Genomic DNA, 15,775 nt, shown 5'->3' on the forward strand with positions numbered 1-15,775 from the left:
CTCTCTTTTCTTTTGTGTTTCTTTTGTAGGTATGAAGCTAGGGGTTGAAAAGAAAGAACGGGATATAGAAATATATACAGATGAAATGACAAAAAGTAGACTATTGAATCTACTCCTCAACTTAAGGCCTTAATTGTTACACAAAAATAAGGTTATTTTTTAATTTAAATTTTTTATTATTAATTTATTCTTGTTACATCTCAATGGTTATCCCATCCCTTGTGTCCTCCCATTCTTCCCTCCCTCCCCTTTTCCCCTTATTCCCCTCCCCTATGTCTGTTCCTAAGGGGGATTACCTCCCCCTGTATATGCTCATAGGGTATCAAGTCTCTTCTAGGTAACCTGCTGTACTTCCTCTGAGTGCCACCAGGTCTCCCCCTCCAGGGGACATGGTCAAATGTGAGGCACCAGAGTATGTGTGAAAGTCATATCCCATTCTCCACTCAAGTGTGGAGACTGTTCTGACCATTGGCTAGATCTCGGTAGGGGTTTAAAGTTTACCTCCTGTATTGTCCTTGGCTGGTGCCTTAGTTTGAGCGGGACCCCTGGGCCCGAATCTGCCTATCATAATGTTCTACTTGTAGGTTTCGAGGACCCTCTGGATCCTTCTATTTTGCCATTCTCCCACGCTTCTCTCATCTAGAGTCCCAATAGGATGTCCTCCCTTCTGTCCCAGTTTCCTGGTAAGTGAAGGCTTTCGTGGGACATGCCCCTTGGGCTAGTATGCACATATAAGTGAGTATATACCATTTGAGTCTTTCTGCTTCTGGGTTAACTCACTCATTATGATCATTTCTAGCTCAATCCACTTATCCACAAATTTCGGGAATTCCTTGTTTTTAATAGCTGAGTAGTATTCCATAGTGTATATGTACCACAGTTTCTTTATCCATTCTTCTACTGAGGGACACTTAGGCTGCTTCCATGATCTGGGTATTATGAATAAGGCTGCAATGAACTTGGTGGAGTAAATTTTCTTGTTGTGTGCTGGAGCATCTTCTGGGTATATTTCAAGGAGTGGAATAGCTGGGTCTTGAGGAAGCCCTATTCCCGTTTTTCTGAGATAGCACCAGATAGATTTCAGAAGTAGCTGTACTAGTTTGCATTCCCACCAGCAATGAAGGAGTGTCCCTCTCTCCCCACATCCTCGCCAGCATGTGGTGTCGCTTGAGTTTTTGATCTTAGCCATTCTGATGGGTGTAAGATGGAATCTCAGAGTTGTTTTGATTTGCATTTCCCTGATGACGAAGGAGGTTGAGCATTTCTTTAAGTGTTTCTCAGCCATTTGATATTCATCTGTTGAGAATTCTCTGTTTAGTTCCAAGCCCCATTTCTCAATTGGGTTATTTGGTTTGGTAGTGTTTAGCTTCTTGAGTTCTTTATATATTTTGGATGTTAGACCTTTGTCAGATGTAGGGTTGGTGAAGAATTTTTCCCAGTCTGTAGGCTGTCGCTTTGTTCTCTTGACAGTGTCTCCTGCCTTACAGAAGCTTCTCAGCCTCATGAGGTCCCATTTATTAATGGTTGACATTAAGGCCTGGGCTGTTGGTGTTCTGTTCAGGAAGTTGTCTCCTGTGCCAATATGTTCCAGGCTCTTCCCCACTTTTTCTTCTAAGTGACTTAGTGTCTCTGGTTTTATGTTGAGGTCTTTAATCCACTTGGATTTGAGTTTTGTGCAAGGTGACAAATATGGGTCCAGTTGCATTTTTTTACACATAGACCTCCAGTTAGACCAGCACCATTTGTTGAAGATGCTATCCTTTTTCCATTGAATGGATTTGGCTTCTTTGTCAAAAATCAAGTGACCATATGTGTGTGGATTCATATCTGGGTCTTCAATTCAATTCCACTGATCAACCAGCCTGTTGCTGTGCCAGTACCATGCTGCTTTAATTACTATTGCTTTATAGTACAGTTTGAGACCAGGTATGGAGATTCCTCCGGAGCACCTTTTATGGTACAAGATTGTTTTAGCTATTCTGGGGTTTTTGTTTTTCCATATGAAGTTCAGAATTGAACTTTCAATGTCTTTAAAAAATTGTGTAGGTATTTTGATAGGGATTGCATTGAACCTGTAGATTGCTTTTGGTAGGATGGCCATTTTTACTATGTTAATTCTCCCGATCCATGAGCAAGGAAGATCATTCCATCTTCTCAGGTCATCTTCAATCTCTATCTTCAGAGTTTTGAAATTTTTTTCAAACAAGTCCTTCACTTGCTTAGTTAGAGTGACTCCTAGATATTTTATATTGCTTGTGGCTAATGTGAAGGGTGTGGCTTTCCTAATTTCTTCCTCTGCAAGCTTGTCATTTGTGTATAGGAAGGCTACAGACTTTTTTGAGTTAATTTTGTATCCAGCTACTTTGCTGAAGGTGTTTATCAGCTGTAGGAGTTCTCTGGTGTAATTTTAAGGGTCACTTCTGTACACTATCATATCATCTGCAAATAGGGATAATTTCACTTCCTTCTTTCCCATTTGGATACCCTTGATCTCCGTTTGTTGTCTTATTGCTCTGGCTAGAACTTTGAGTACTATATTGAAGAGCTATGGAGAAAGTGAGCAGCCTTGCCTTGTTCCTGATTTTAGAGGAATTTCCTTGAGTATCTCACCATTTACTTTGATTTTGGCTATTGGCTTGCTGTATATAGCCTTTATTATGTTGAGGAAAGTGCCTTGTATCCCTGATCTCTCTAAAACTTTAAACATGAATGGGTGTTGGATTTTATCAAATGCTTTCTCTGCATCTAAAGAGATGATCATGTGGTTTTTTTTTTCTTCAGTTTGTTTATATGGTGGATTACATTGATGGATTTCCATATATTAAACCATCCCTGCATGCCTGGAATGAAGCCTACTTGGTCATGAAGAATGATATCTTTGATGTGTTCTTGTATTGGTTTTGCAAGTATTTTATTTAGTATTTTTGCATCGAAGTTCATAAGAGAAATTGGTCTGAAATTCTATTTCTTTGTTGAGTCTTTGTGAGGTTTAGGTATCAATGTGACTATGGCCTCATAGAATGAATTTGGTAATTTTCCATCCATTTCTATCTTTTGGAGTAGCTTGAAGAGTACTGGTATTAGCTCACCCTTGAAGGTCTGGTAGAATTCTGCACTGAAACCATCTCGCCCTGGGCTTTTTTTGGCTGGCAGACTATCAATGATTGCTTCTATTTCTGTAGGTGAAATGGGACTATTTAGCTTGTTTATCTGTTCTTCACTCAACTTTGGCAAGTGAACTTGATCAAGAATATCGTCCATTTCCCTTAGATTTTCAAATTTTGTGGCATATATGCCTTCAAAGTAGGATCTTATGATTCTTTGTATTTCTTCAGTGTCTGTTGTTTGTCTCCCTTTTCATTTCTGATTTTGTTGATTTCAATACTGTCTCTCTGCCTTTTAGTTAGTTTGGCTAATGGTCTGTCTATCTTGTTGATTTTCTCAAAGAACCAGCTCTTGGTTTTGTTGATTCTTTGGACTGTTTTCTTAATTTCTAATTTGTTAATTTCAGCCCTGAGTTTGATTATTTCCAGGCATCTACTTTTCTTGGGTGTTTCTGCTTCTTTTTTTTTCTAGGGCTTCCAGTTGTCTCGTTAAGATGCTCATGTGCCATGTTTCCAATTTCTTTTTAAAGGCACTTAGTGCTATGAATTTTCATCTTAGCACTGCTTTCAATGTATCCCACAAATTTGGGTATGTTGTTCCTTCATTTTCATTGAATTTCAGAAACTCCTGATTTCTTTCTTTATTTCTTCCCTGACCCAGGTGTCATTTAGCAGAGAGTTGTTTAGTTTCCACGTACGTGTAGGCTTTTTGTTATTTCTGTTGTTGTTGAATTGCAGCCTAAGAGCATGGTGATCTGATAGGATACAAGGTATTATTTCAATCCTCTTTTATCTGTTGAGGCTTGCTTTGTGACCTAAGATGTGATTAATTTTGGAGAAGGTTCCATGGGGTGCAGAGAAGAAGGTATAGTCTTTCTTGTTTGGGTGAAAGGTTCTATAGATATCTGTTACATCAATTTGACACATGGCATTGGTTAATGATGTTATTTCTCGGTTTAGTTTCTGTTTCAGTGACTTATCCTTCAGTGAGTGTGGGGTGTTGAAGTCCCCCACTATTATTGTGTGGGGATCGATGTGTGGTTTAAGCTTTTTTAGCAGATCTTTTACAAATGTAGGTGCCCTTGTATTGGGAGCATAGATGTTCAGAACTGTGATTTCATCTTGGTTGACTTTACTTTTGATGAGTGTGAAGTGTCCTTCCTCATCCCTTTTGATTAATTTTGGTTGAAAGTCTATTTTGTTCGATACTAAAATGGCTATGCCTGCTTGCTTCTTGTGACCATTTGCTTGGAATATTTTTTCCAATCTTTTACCCTGAGGTAATGCCTATCATTATGGGCGAGATGTGTTTCTTGAATGCAGAAGAATGTTGGATCTTGTTTATGCTCCCATTCAGTTAGTCTGTGTCTTTTTATTGGAGAATTGAGACCATTGATGTTGCGAGATATTAATGACCAGTGACTGTTCAGAGTCTTAATTTTGATGTTGTTTCCAGTTGAGCATTTGTGTAGTTGTGTTTTTGCCATGGGATAGTTATCTATTTCCTGAGTAATTTTGGTTGTAGCTTGACCCTTTGGGATGGAGTTTTCCTTCTAGTACCTTCTGTAAAGCTGGATTTGTGGATAGGTACTGTTTGAATTTGTTTTTGTCACGGAATATTTTGTTTTCTCCATCAATGGTTATTGATAGTTTTCCTGGGTAAAGTAGTTTTGCTGGGTAAAGCAGTCTGTGGTCTCTTAGGGTTTGCAGGATCTCTGTCCAGGCCCTTCTGGCTTTTATGTTCTCTACTGAGAAGTCGGGTGTAATTCTGATAGGTTTGCCATTAAATGTTATTTGGCCCTTTTCCCTTGCAGTTTTTAATATTTTTCTTTGTTCTGTACGTTTTGTGTTTTGATTATTATGTGACGGGCAGTTTTTCTTTTCTGGTCAATTCTATTTGGTGTTCTGTAGGCCTCTTGTATGTTTATAGGCATTTCTTTCTTTAGATTGGGGAAATTTTCTTCTATGATTTTATTGAGAATAGTTTCTGGGCCTTGGAGACTGATATCTTCTCTTTCTTCAATGCCTATTATCCTCAGATTTCTTCTTTTCATGGTGTCCGTAATTTCTTGGATGTTTTGTGTCAGGAATTTTACAGATTTCCCATTTTCCTTAATTGTTGCTTCAAGATCTGTGCTTGTATCTTCTAGACCTGAGATTCGTTCTTCCATCTCTTGGATTCTGTTAGAAAAGCTTACCTCTGTGTTGCTCACCTTCTTCTCTGAAGTCTCACGTTCTCGTTTTTCTTCTGTCTGTGTGTTTATCATTGAATCCATTTTCGTCTTCAGATCTTGAACTGATTTTTTGATTTCTTTCATCTGGTTGTTTGCATTTTCTGATATTTTTCCAGTTCCACTCTATGTGATTCTTTAATGTCTCTCACCTGTTTGGCTGCGTCCTCCTGCATTTGATTACGAATTTTATTTGTTTCCTCCATTAATATCCTCATTACTAAGGATTTGAGGTTATTTTCTTGTATTTCCGTTGTATTTGAGTTCTCTGGTTTGTTTTCTTTGGGATAGCTGGAAACTGGAGACGCCATGTTGTTTTGGGGGTTTTTGCGTATGCTTTTACGCTGTCCTTTAGACATCTTGGTGTCTTTGTTTTTGTTGGGTATCTTCCAGAGTTGGATGGAGGGAGTCTGATGATAGATTCCCTTGTTTTCTCATGATTTCTGTAGGCTGGAAGCACTGCTTTGGATGGCAGGAGATTAGCCCTGTCGTTTTGGTCTCTGATAGCCAGTGATCCTCAGTTCCCCTGTGCTGTGGGTCCTGCAATCGTTCTGGGTCTCTGAATGAGCGTTGGGTCAGGCCAAGGTATCCACAACCTTCTGGGTTCCCTGCCAAGTCCAGTCAGGGACACTGGGCCTAAACCACGTGCCGAGCTCAGCTAGATTCTCAGGACCTGAACTGTCTGCCGAGCTCAGCTAGGGATTCTGGGCACAAAATGCACACAGGGTCCAGCCAGAATATTGGGGGTCTGGGACTGCACACCAAGCTCAGCTAGGGGCTTTTGGCCCAAATTGTGTGTTGTGGTCAGTTATTGACTCAGGGCCTGAACTGTCCACCAAGCTCAGCCAGGAATTCTGGATTCAAACTGCACACTGTATCCAACCAGAGTCTTAGAGCCAGGACTGTGCCAAAAGCTCCGCTTGAGTCTCTGGGCCCAATCTGTCTGCCAAGCACAGTTAGGGACTCAGGCCCCAAACTGCACGCCGAGCTCCACCCGAGTCTCTGGGGCGGAGTTGTGCACTGCGCTCAGCCAGGGACTCTGGACTCACAGTGCACGCTGAATTCAGCCCGGGACTCTGGGCCTATACTGCGTGGATAGTCCAGCCAGAGTCTTGGAGCCGCCAAGCCTGTGCGCACAGCTCAACTAGAGTCTCTGGGCCCAATCTGCCTGGCAAGTCCAGCTAGGGCCTCTGGGCTGATTCTGCGTGCTGACCTCAGCTTGTGTTAGCGCCCCAGAACTGCTCGCTGAGCTGTGCTAATGTCTTGGGTAGAACTGCTCCTTGATGTGAGCTAGTGCCTCTGGTTGAGCTGAGTGCTCCGCCCAGCCTGCATCACAGCTGGAGAACTGCAGCTGCGCTGAGCTGGTGCCTAGTGTGGAACTGAGCTCTCCCCCGCCAGCCTGTGTCACAGCAGGAGAAATGTGGCTGCACTGAGCTGGTGCCTAGGGTGGAATTGAGCGCTCTGCCCAGCCTGTGTCACAGCAGGAGGACTGCGGCTGTGCTGAGCTGGTGCCTAGGGTGGAACTGAGCGCTCTGCCCAGTCTGTGTCACAACAGGGGAGTTGTGGCTGAGTTGAGCTAGTGCCTAGGGCAGAATTGCTTGCTGCACTGAAGCAGCGTCTCCACGGCACTACGCACTGAGCTGAACCTGAGACTCTGGGGCTGAACTGTCCGCCGAGTCCAGTTTGGGTCACAAGGCACCACGCGACCCAAATCCCATCCAGAGTTCCCTCTCCCGCAGCAACTCCCACCGGCCACCACAGTAATTGCCTCCACTGGAAGGCTCAGAGCTGCAAACGTCAGCCACTGCCACTGCTGCCGCTGGTGCTGCTGGGGCCGCTGCTGTTGCTGCTGACTCTGCTGCTGCTGCTCCGATCCAAGAAAATCCGCGCTCCTCCCGTGTGCAGGGGCACGCAGGTCCTCCGCACCCTGGTCCCTCCGAACCGTGGAGCACTCCCGCTGCCGTGGTGTGGAGACCTTGGTGTTCCTGGCTCAGAAATCTGTGCAATTCCCTGAATTGTTCACTGGAGCCTCCAAACACGGTCCACACTGCTCGCCGCCATCTTGGATCCTCCTAAATAAGGTTATTTTAATTCATTGATATAAAATTTTGTATATTGATACAAAATGCAAAATAACGTTAATTGTGATATATTGGTATAGAATCCAAATTTAAGATTATTCTTCACACATACTATATATATTTCTACTCTTATATGAGGTATTGTACCCACACAACTCAATTATAATATAGTGTTTACTTCTAATACCTTGAAAGTGGTATTGCAGGCTGTTTAGGATAATTAGGTAATATAAGCGAATTGTTTAACAGATAGATAGGATTCTATAGATAGGTAAAGTAAAATAGTAAGATAAGGTCTTCAAAAGCTTCAAAGACCTATAGAATATGGCATTTAAAGATGTTTTTATTAGGTTAAAGATTATTTGACAACAAGATAGGTTAACTCCTGGCAACACCCAACCTACCTCAAAGAAGAGGATGAGCATCAGTGAACCTCCTTATGGAGATGGCTTAAATGTGGCAAACAATCCACTGGGAAAAATGTCTTTCTTTAGGCCACATAGGATTCTGCCTAAAAGTGGGCAAGCTTGCTTGCAGGCAGAATCGGTGGCCAAACTCTGCCAAGACAGGGTAAGCAAGTTCCTGCCTCACAAATATGTCTGTCAGATATATTGGGCCAGAAGTTTGAAGATGATGCTCCAATGTTATAGAGAGTTTTGGGTGACTGTTCAGGCAGCAAACTGTCTTTGTCATCTTCTCGTTTGGGAAGCTGCTAACCTGCACTCCAGGGATACTCTGGTAATTAATTTTATTCCTTCTCAAGTCTCTGATGGGGCTAAAGTACATGTAGTTTAGTTTTACAATTAAGCTTAGTTGTTTAGGGGTTGAGATGTTTTTAGGTCTAGATAGATGTTGTAAGTTGATAAAGAGGAAATATGATAGATATTGATTTACATTCAGACTTTTAGACTGACCAAGATAGGAAAGATATTTTCTTCAAGACTGAAAAATACAAATAGCCAAAACACTATGAATGTAACATTTATATAATTCCTGATTGTTTTGTGGTTCTTCTTGCCATACGTAGTTTATTCTATTTATGTGTAATAATATAAATATACGTGTAAAAAAAGGTGACAGCTTTCCTTGGCACTGCTTTAATAAGTGATAGTTAACATCTTCCTGTTCATGTATTGGCCATTTAAAAATGTCTCTGTAAGAGTAATTACCTCCAGCTCTTTGTTATTTCTCTATACTTGACTAGATTTTTGACTCTCTGCTTTAATCCCTGTTGCAGGAACTATATGATTTAAGGTGTCATCAAAAGTAGACTCTTCCCGAAGCTCAAGGGAGAATTTGTCTTCATATCTTCCTGCTTCTAAGGCTGCCATTACTCCTTGGTTTGTGATCACATCACTCCAACCCCTGTCTCCATCTTTACAAAGCCTATTTCTGTGTTTATGTTTTTGTTTTGTTTGTTTTGTTTTGTTTTTCAAGACAGGGTTTCTCTGTGTAGCCTTGGCTGTCCTAGACTCAGTTTGTAAAGCAGGCTGTCCTTCAACTTACAAAGATACGCTTGCCTTTGTCTCCCCAAGTGCTGGGATTACAATTGTGTGCCACCATATTTTGCTTACTTCTGTGTTTATGAATCTGTGTCAAATCTTCTGCCTTCCTCTTATACAGATACAATAACTGGCACTCAGAATCACCTCATGTCCACAGCTTAAGATCTTTAACTAAAGTCACATCCTCAAAGATGCTTTTTCTACAGAAAGTAGCATTTTGAAGTTCCACACTGGGGACTATGGAAGAGTTTTCATCACCATCACACGTTTTACATGAGGGATATAACCTCTTTAAATACCTACTAACCTCTATATTAAAACGATATGGAGGAACTACTGTGTTATGGGACAAGAGCAAGGAGAAAAATCTTGGTGCAACATTTTAAAATACAGTAAATATGTCACCCACAGACTTGAATTTATAAACCCAAAGCCTCATCTTTTATTATAGTTTTGAGAGACAATACCTTCAATTATCTGTGGAAATTATATACTATATTTCATGCACTGAAAATAAGGCCATGCTTGTATTCATGTAGTGGATATGAGTACATTGTGGGAATGCTCTCCATCTTGTATCCTTATAAGAAAAGCTATCAGTGCCCATTTAGTTTGCAGAAAGCAGGCAGAATGCAAAGGTGAGATGGGAAAGCTAAATTGGAGCCAGCTCTACTCGTGAACACCGGTCGTGAGCAATCAACAGTTTCTCTGAGTCTCAGTATCTTGGTCTGTAAACTGGCGATGTTGATATTTGCATTGTCTACTTCTTAGGAAAGATGTCAATTGTGTATGTCTATTATCCAACTTTACGATGGTAAAATTGTGAGAAATAGACTTGATGATATAACGGGAAACTACAAAAAAGATTCCTCTGGTCCTTTTACAAGAGATCATGGGAATTTTCAGCATCCACTTACCAAAGTGACCTTTAATTCATCTGAGTGCAGAATCTTGGGACTATTCTTTGACGTTTATGCACAATGCAGAATGTTAGCTGGCCACCTAGTCTTACCATCTCAGACAGAATGCACTGGGATGTCCAGAAGCCTGGGGAGATTCTGTAGAGGGTTCAAGTAAAGGTAGGATGGAGACATGCAGGGACTAAGTACGTATGTGCTCATATGTCACCAAACCTTTGGCAACAGGCTTGTGGCCTACAGCTCAGAGGTGCTGCTCATATTACACAGAGCCTTCTACATGAATGAAGTAGGTAATTTAACACTGGTGATGCCCCTCCAGGAAAGATTATGGCCATGTCTGCTTTGCAGCCCAAGGTTTTTTTTTTTTTTTAAATCAACCTTGGGGCTGCAAACAATGCCTCTAATAATCTTTCTCAATTCCACTTCCCAAGAAAGGCAAGGGTGACAGGGAATTAAGAAAGGCTAAATTCCTTGGGAAGCTGAATGAGTTATTATTGCAGTATTTTTGGAACAAATAATCATTTAAAAAGAACAGAAAGAGGAATGACCTACTCAGCACTCTATGGCATCCTTGGGAAGAGAAAAGCATCTTGATTGCCAAGGCCTCTTGTCTGCTGTCCCTCTAAGGCAACCCTGTGGCAAAGATACAAGTCTTTCTTTGCTGGGACAGGTCAGCTGGGGCCTTCAGCATCATATGAGAGATGGAGCTCTAGAGGAAAAGCTTGGTGCAAGTTTCTTTGCTTTTCCAAATACAAGTGACCTATGCACAAGGAACAGATGAATAAAGACAAAGAAAGCCCATTAAGGCACTGGGAAGACTGTGATGTGATTGGTCTTGCCCAGGAAGAAGGGCTCATGGATCCATCATGCCAACAGCACAATTTGTGTGGGTGTTTTGCCATTACACCCAGGAAATAAAAGCCAGGAAACGGTGTCAAAATAGTCTTCAAACTTGTTACCAGTGTGACCCCTCTCCCCAACAATTACCTAATTGTCACTAAGTGCCTCCTACATAGTAAGGATGTAGGCATTTGATGCTGTGCTGATTCTCACAAATTCCATGTAGGACAGACATTAGAATGAACTCCTTCTTCTAGAACAGAAGAGCAGAGCATGGGATGAGGAAGTCATCTACCAGATCCTCCTGGATATGTGATATAAACCTGGCATTCACTCTTCAAGGATGCCAGTCATATTTTGCTTTTTTTGTTATTGTTGGTGGTGGTGGTATTGGTGGTGGTGGTGGATTTTCCAAACAGGGTTTCTTTGTGTAATAGTCTTGGCTGTCCTAGACTTGCTTTGTAGACCAGGTTGGCCTCGAACTCACAGCAATCAACCTGCCTGTGCCTCCCAAGTGCTGGGATTAAAGCCATACAGAACCATGCCCTGCAGGCCAGTCATATTTAGAAACAGTGGGCATAGACGTGGAGTTGTTCCTTTTTTCCAGAGGACCTAATTTCAATGTAATGATAAAAACTACAAATTATTGAGTATTGCTTTGTCAAGCATCTCTCCATTTAATCTTCACCATATCTTTTGGAATACAGCATCCTTATCTTTATTTGCAGGCTCAAGAAATTGGGAGACCTAGAAATTATGCCAATTGATTTAGGCACAGCTAATAAGAGCAGAACTGAGATTTTATATACGGTATCAGTCGTTCTCAAACTTTTTGTTTCATTGCCTGTACATGTTTAAAATACATTCACTGTAAGTCCCTAAAGAGCAGATATGTGGTTGTCAGGGGCTGGGGGCAGGTGGGAATAGGAGTGAGTACCTAATGGGCATGCAACTCTTTAGGGAACTAGAAATGGATGATAGCTGCAGTACACTGTGAATGTGTTCAGTATTATTGATTATGCACTTGAAAATGACAAATTTCAAAGTCATGAAAATTTCATCTCAATAAAATTATAATACAGTGAGGTTAAGCAACAATAATTTACTGAGGCCTCCAAAGCACTTTGGTTTATATGGGCTATAGCTTGTTATGTTAATGGTATTAGGAACAGATGAACATGTTTATTTACTATTTATTTTTAAATTAAAACATGAAACCCAGTACAGGAAAGTATAAATATTTATATGAAAATAGCTATATTTTCCAAAACAAAACTTGTACTGAGAAGAGAAGCATTGTTTTCCATTTTTGCAAACTTCTCTGATGTCTGGCTTGAGAGGACACAGCTGGATTCTCACATCTCTTTTTGGTTGTGATATGTTGCCTTGGTTGTTTATGAAGAAAACCCAAGCTCACGCAGATATGCAGTAGAAAAAGGAAAGAGAACTTAATGTGCTTTTGAGATCAGTTGAGACATTTTTCTCAGACACACACCAATGCCTGACCAGTGCTTGTTTCCCAGAATAAGTGCAGTGTGGAGTGTGAACTGTCAGTGTGAACCCTCCTTGCTCAGCTCCATTGAGCCCCGCTGGACTCTCCTGTTCTTTAAATGGATCTTCTGCCCATTCATGGTTTGCTAGCACTGTTCGTTGGTCACTTGAAAACACTGGTGCCCTGGATAATGCACAGTGCCCATATTTTGATATGGTTCACTCTATAGTATCACAAAACCCACACTGATTAATATTGCCACCTGCCTCATTGGAAAAAAAATCCATTAACTGTTGCAAAGCTGTCATGATCACACTGCTTGATATTTGATTTTCAAATTTTTAGTCTTTGCTTAAATGCTCAAATTTTATCATTGGCAAAAATAAATAGTTGTTTTCCTTGGAGTGACAGGCTTACTCAGTCCGTCATCTACAAGAAAATGTCTGCCAAATACCCAAGTCTGAATAACATTAGTCATTCTTTCAAGTAAAGAAGACAGTCTATGAGAATTCAGCCAGTTAAACTGACAACTCCTAGAAGTCACATGAGTACTTTGTCTTGAGTCAAACAATGCACTTGGTTTCTACCAGAGAAGTGATTTAGCATATGACTCATTTTGTCCCAGGGAAGTTAAAAAGTATGGGGGCTCAAGGGTCAATCGAGGCCATCTACATCGACAGAATTGACACACATATGAACTGACAGAGATCAAAGCAACATGCAGAGGACCTGAACAGGTCTGCACCAGAGGGGGTCTTAGAGCTGAAAGGAGAAGTAGACACATGCCCCCATCCCTAACCCAGAAGCTATGTCCAATTGATTGCCACTTGAAAATGAAAATTTAGTTTCCTCCAAGGAAGTCTCACTGGGGAAACCAACTACTCTTAAGGGTAGGCCCCATGCCCAGCAGTAGACGGCCAACAGAAAATGAACTCAACAGCGTCTTTGGAGGTTCCTTGTCTCATAACGTCAGGTTAGGAATTTTTAAATTTTCTCTTATCTTTATTTATATTTTTATTCGTTTATTTTTACCTTTCTTGTTATCCTACTGGCCCTTTGCATGTGTATTGTGGTTTCCAGTTTGGTGTTTTTATGTGACTCCTGAGTGCATGAGTTAGTGCTGCTTTATGTTTATATCTGTTTCTTCTGCCTTCTCCTTGCCTCTTTTCCTTCTGTTTGTTTGTTTGTTTGTTTGTTTTGTCCTATCCTGATGTGTTAGTTTTGTTTTATATTACTATATATTATTATTATACCTTAGAAGCCTGTTTATTTTCTAAGTAGAGACAGAAATGGGGTGTAACAGGATGGGAGGGGAGGTGGAGAGGAACAGGGAGGAGTAGAGGGAGGGGAAACCATTATCAGGACACATTATATGAAAAAAAATCTATTTTCAGTAGAAGGGAAAAGGAGAAAACTTTTTCACTGCTTTGCTGAGGGCATGTCTTTTTTATGTTTAACTATAAATGTGCTGTAGTGAACAATCCTGTGCCAACTACTGCAGCTGCTGGCACTGTTCTGATTCCAATGGAACCCATCAAAAAAGTCACAGTGGAAATGTTCTTATTGTTGGGAATATAAGCGTGACCATGTAGGTCATTTAAGAGACTTGGAGGGCTTCTCGTACCCCTGCAAAGATATTTCCTCCTCGTAGCACTGCACATGATTCCATACCACACTGTGTCCTTTAGCTAGGAGCTTGCCCACCAAGTGCAGAATTGGGGCTACCCTTGGCCACTCTTTCCCGCCCATGCCATGGAGCTCCATCTAGATGAGTTCCTCACTTACTCTCACCCAGGGCTCCTGCTTCCCCTTCTCACCATAACGGTGATCATTGAAGGAGCTCATTCTCCACAGCCCACCCACCCCCTCTGTCCCTTGGGTACGTTTTGCTGGTTTTTAAATACAACAGACTGTGCTTTCCATAGGGCTCCCAAAGCTGAAGCTAATAACTTCATCGCTAGCATTCAGAAGGCTACATTCCACATTAGTAAGAGTGCTTCCTCTTCAAGAAAGACTGCCAAGCTATCTTTCACTTCCCCACAGTACAGGTCATCCTAAGGTGGGGGCCATATTTACTAAACTGTTTTGGGTTAAAAGGATTCAGCAGCAGTTCTTAGACTGTAAAATTCAAAGATGTTATATGGAGGGTTGGAAAGATAGCTCAGCCAGGAAAGTGCTTGCCTCACATGCATGATGACATGAGTTTGATGAGTATGTACTTGTGCTAGGAGGCAAAGATAGGTAAAGCTCTGCCGTTCATTACTCATCCACCTAGCTTACTTACTGAGCTCCAGGACATGAGCCACCCCATGCCATGAAAGGCACCTCTGGCACTGTTAATGATATTTAGCTGTACATGCAGACAGAAGCCTAGCATAACTGTCATCAGAGAGGCTTTACAAGTACAAAGAGCCACAGCCAAACTTTAGGTGGAGCTTGGAGAATCCTGTGGAAGAAGGGGGAGGAAAGACTGTAGGACCCAGCAGGGTCAAGGACACCACAATATCATGTACAGAATCAACTAACCTGGGCCCATAGGGACTGACAGAGACTGAACCTCCAACCCAGAAGCATGCATGGAACTGACTTAGACCATCTACACAAATATACCTGTTGTGTGGCATGGTGTCCCTGACAGCAGGAGCAGGGGCTATCTTCCACTCTGTTATCTGCCTTTGGGATCCTTGTCCACTAACTGGATGGTCTCATCCAGCCTCAATAAAAAAGATGCCAGTGTTACTACAACTTCATATGCTGAAGCTGATTGACATGCATGGGAGGGCTACCCTTTTCTGAGGAGAAAGGAAGGAGGAGTAGATGAGGGGGAGAGGAGGTGGAGGGAAGGACCGGGAGGAAGGGAGGAAGGGGGAACTGCTATCTGGATATAAAGTTAGTTAAGTAATTAATAAAAAGACAATAGAAGGAATGAGTAGATGGCTCAGTGGTTAAAGTCTTTTTCTGGCAAGTCTGAGGACCAGAAATTGGATGGAAATGCCAACTAGGTATGGCAATCTATCTGTAATTCCAGTCCCAAAGGTAGAAATAGGGGATTCCCTGCAATGTGGCTGCAGCTATGTCTACTCAAAGACTATGGGCATATTGTGCTTGGGTCTCCATGGAATGGAACATTAGTATGTATATTCAGACATGCTTCTAAAGTGGGCTTTATTGCAGGCATGGTGAAGAGGAAATCCACTTCTGGACTACCTGAGAAACCTTGCTCCTTGCGTGAGCCTTTGAAGCCCCTGCCACAACACAAGGCTACACTCAAAGTACTAGCACTTCCCTTCTTTCCAGATGATGAACTGTAAAAATTCTTGCAGAAGGCTGTGTGCAACCCAAACACACACACACACACACGCATGCGTGCGCACACACACACACACACACACACACACACACACACACACACACACGCATGAGAGAGAGAGAGAGAGAGAGAGAGAGAGAGAGAGAATAGCATGTGTCACTTTATAGTGAAGATGTGTTCAGAGAAGTGCATTGATTCATCATCACACAAACATGGTAGAATGAACTTACAAAGCTCCACGTGAAATACCTAAGGCCCACATTCTCCTCTCCTAGTTTTCTTCAGTGGCTTC

At 41.7% G+C, this 15,775-nt stretch overlaps 1 long non-coding RNA gene across 1 annotated transcript in view; it reads left to right on the forward strand.

Moving 5' to 3' along the window:
- Positions 1–15,441, forward strand: part of LOC127185623 (uncharacterized) — a 113,907-nt gene extending 98,466 nt beyond the window's left edge. The window contains exon 3 of the long non-coding RNA XR_007830198.1: positions 15,348–15,441. This is a non-coding gene — a long non-coding RNA (uncharacterized LOC127185623). The remainder of the gene's footprint in view (positions 1–15,347) is intronic.
- Positions 15,442–15,775: the final 334 nt, after the last annotated feature.

Source organism: Acomys russatus, chromosome X (assembly GCF_903995435.1).
Source record: "Acomys russatus chromosome X, mAcoRus1.1, whole genome shotgun sequence".
Lineage (NCBI taxonomy): Eukaryota > Metazoa > Chordata > Mammalia > Rodentia > Muridae > Acomys > Acomys russatus.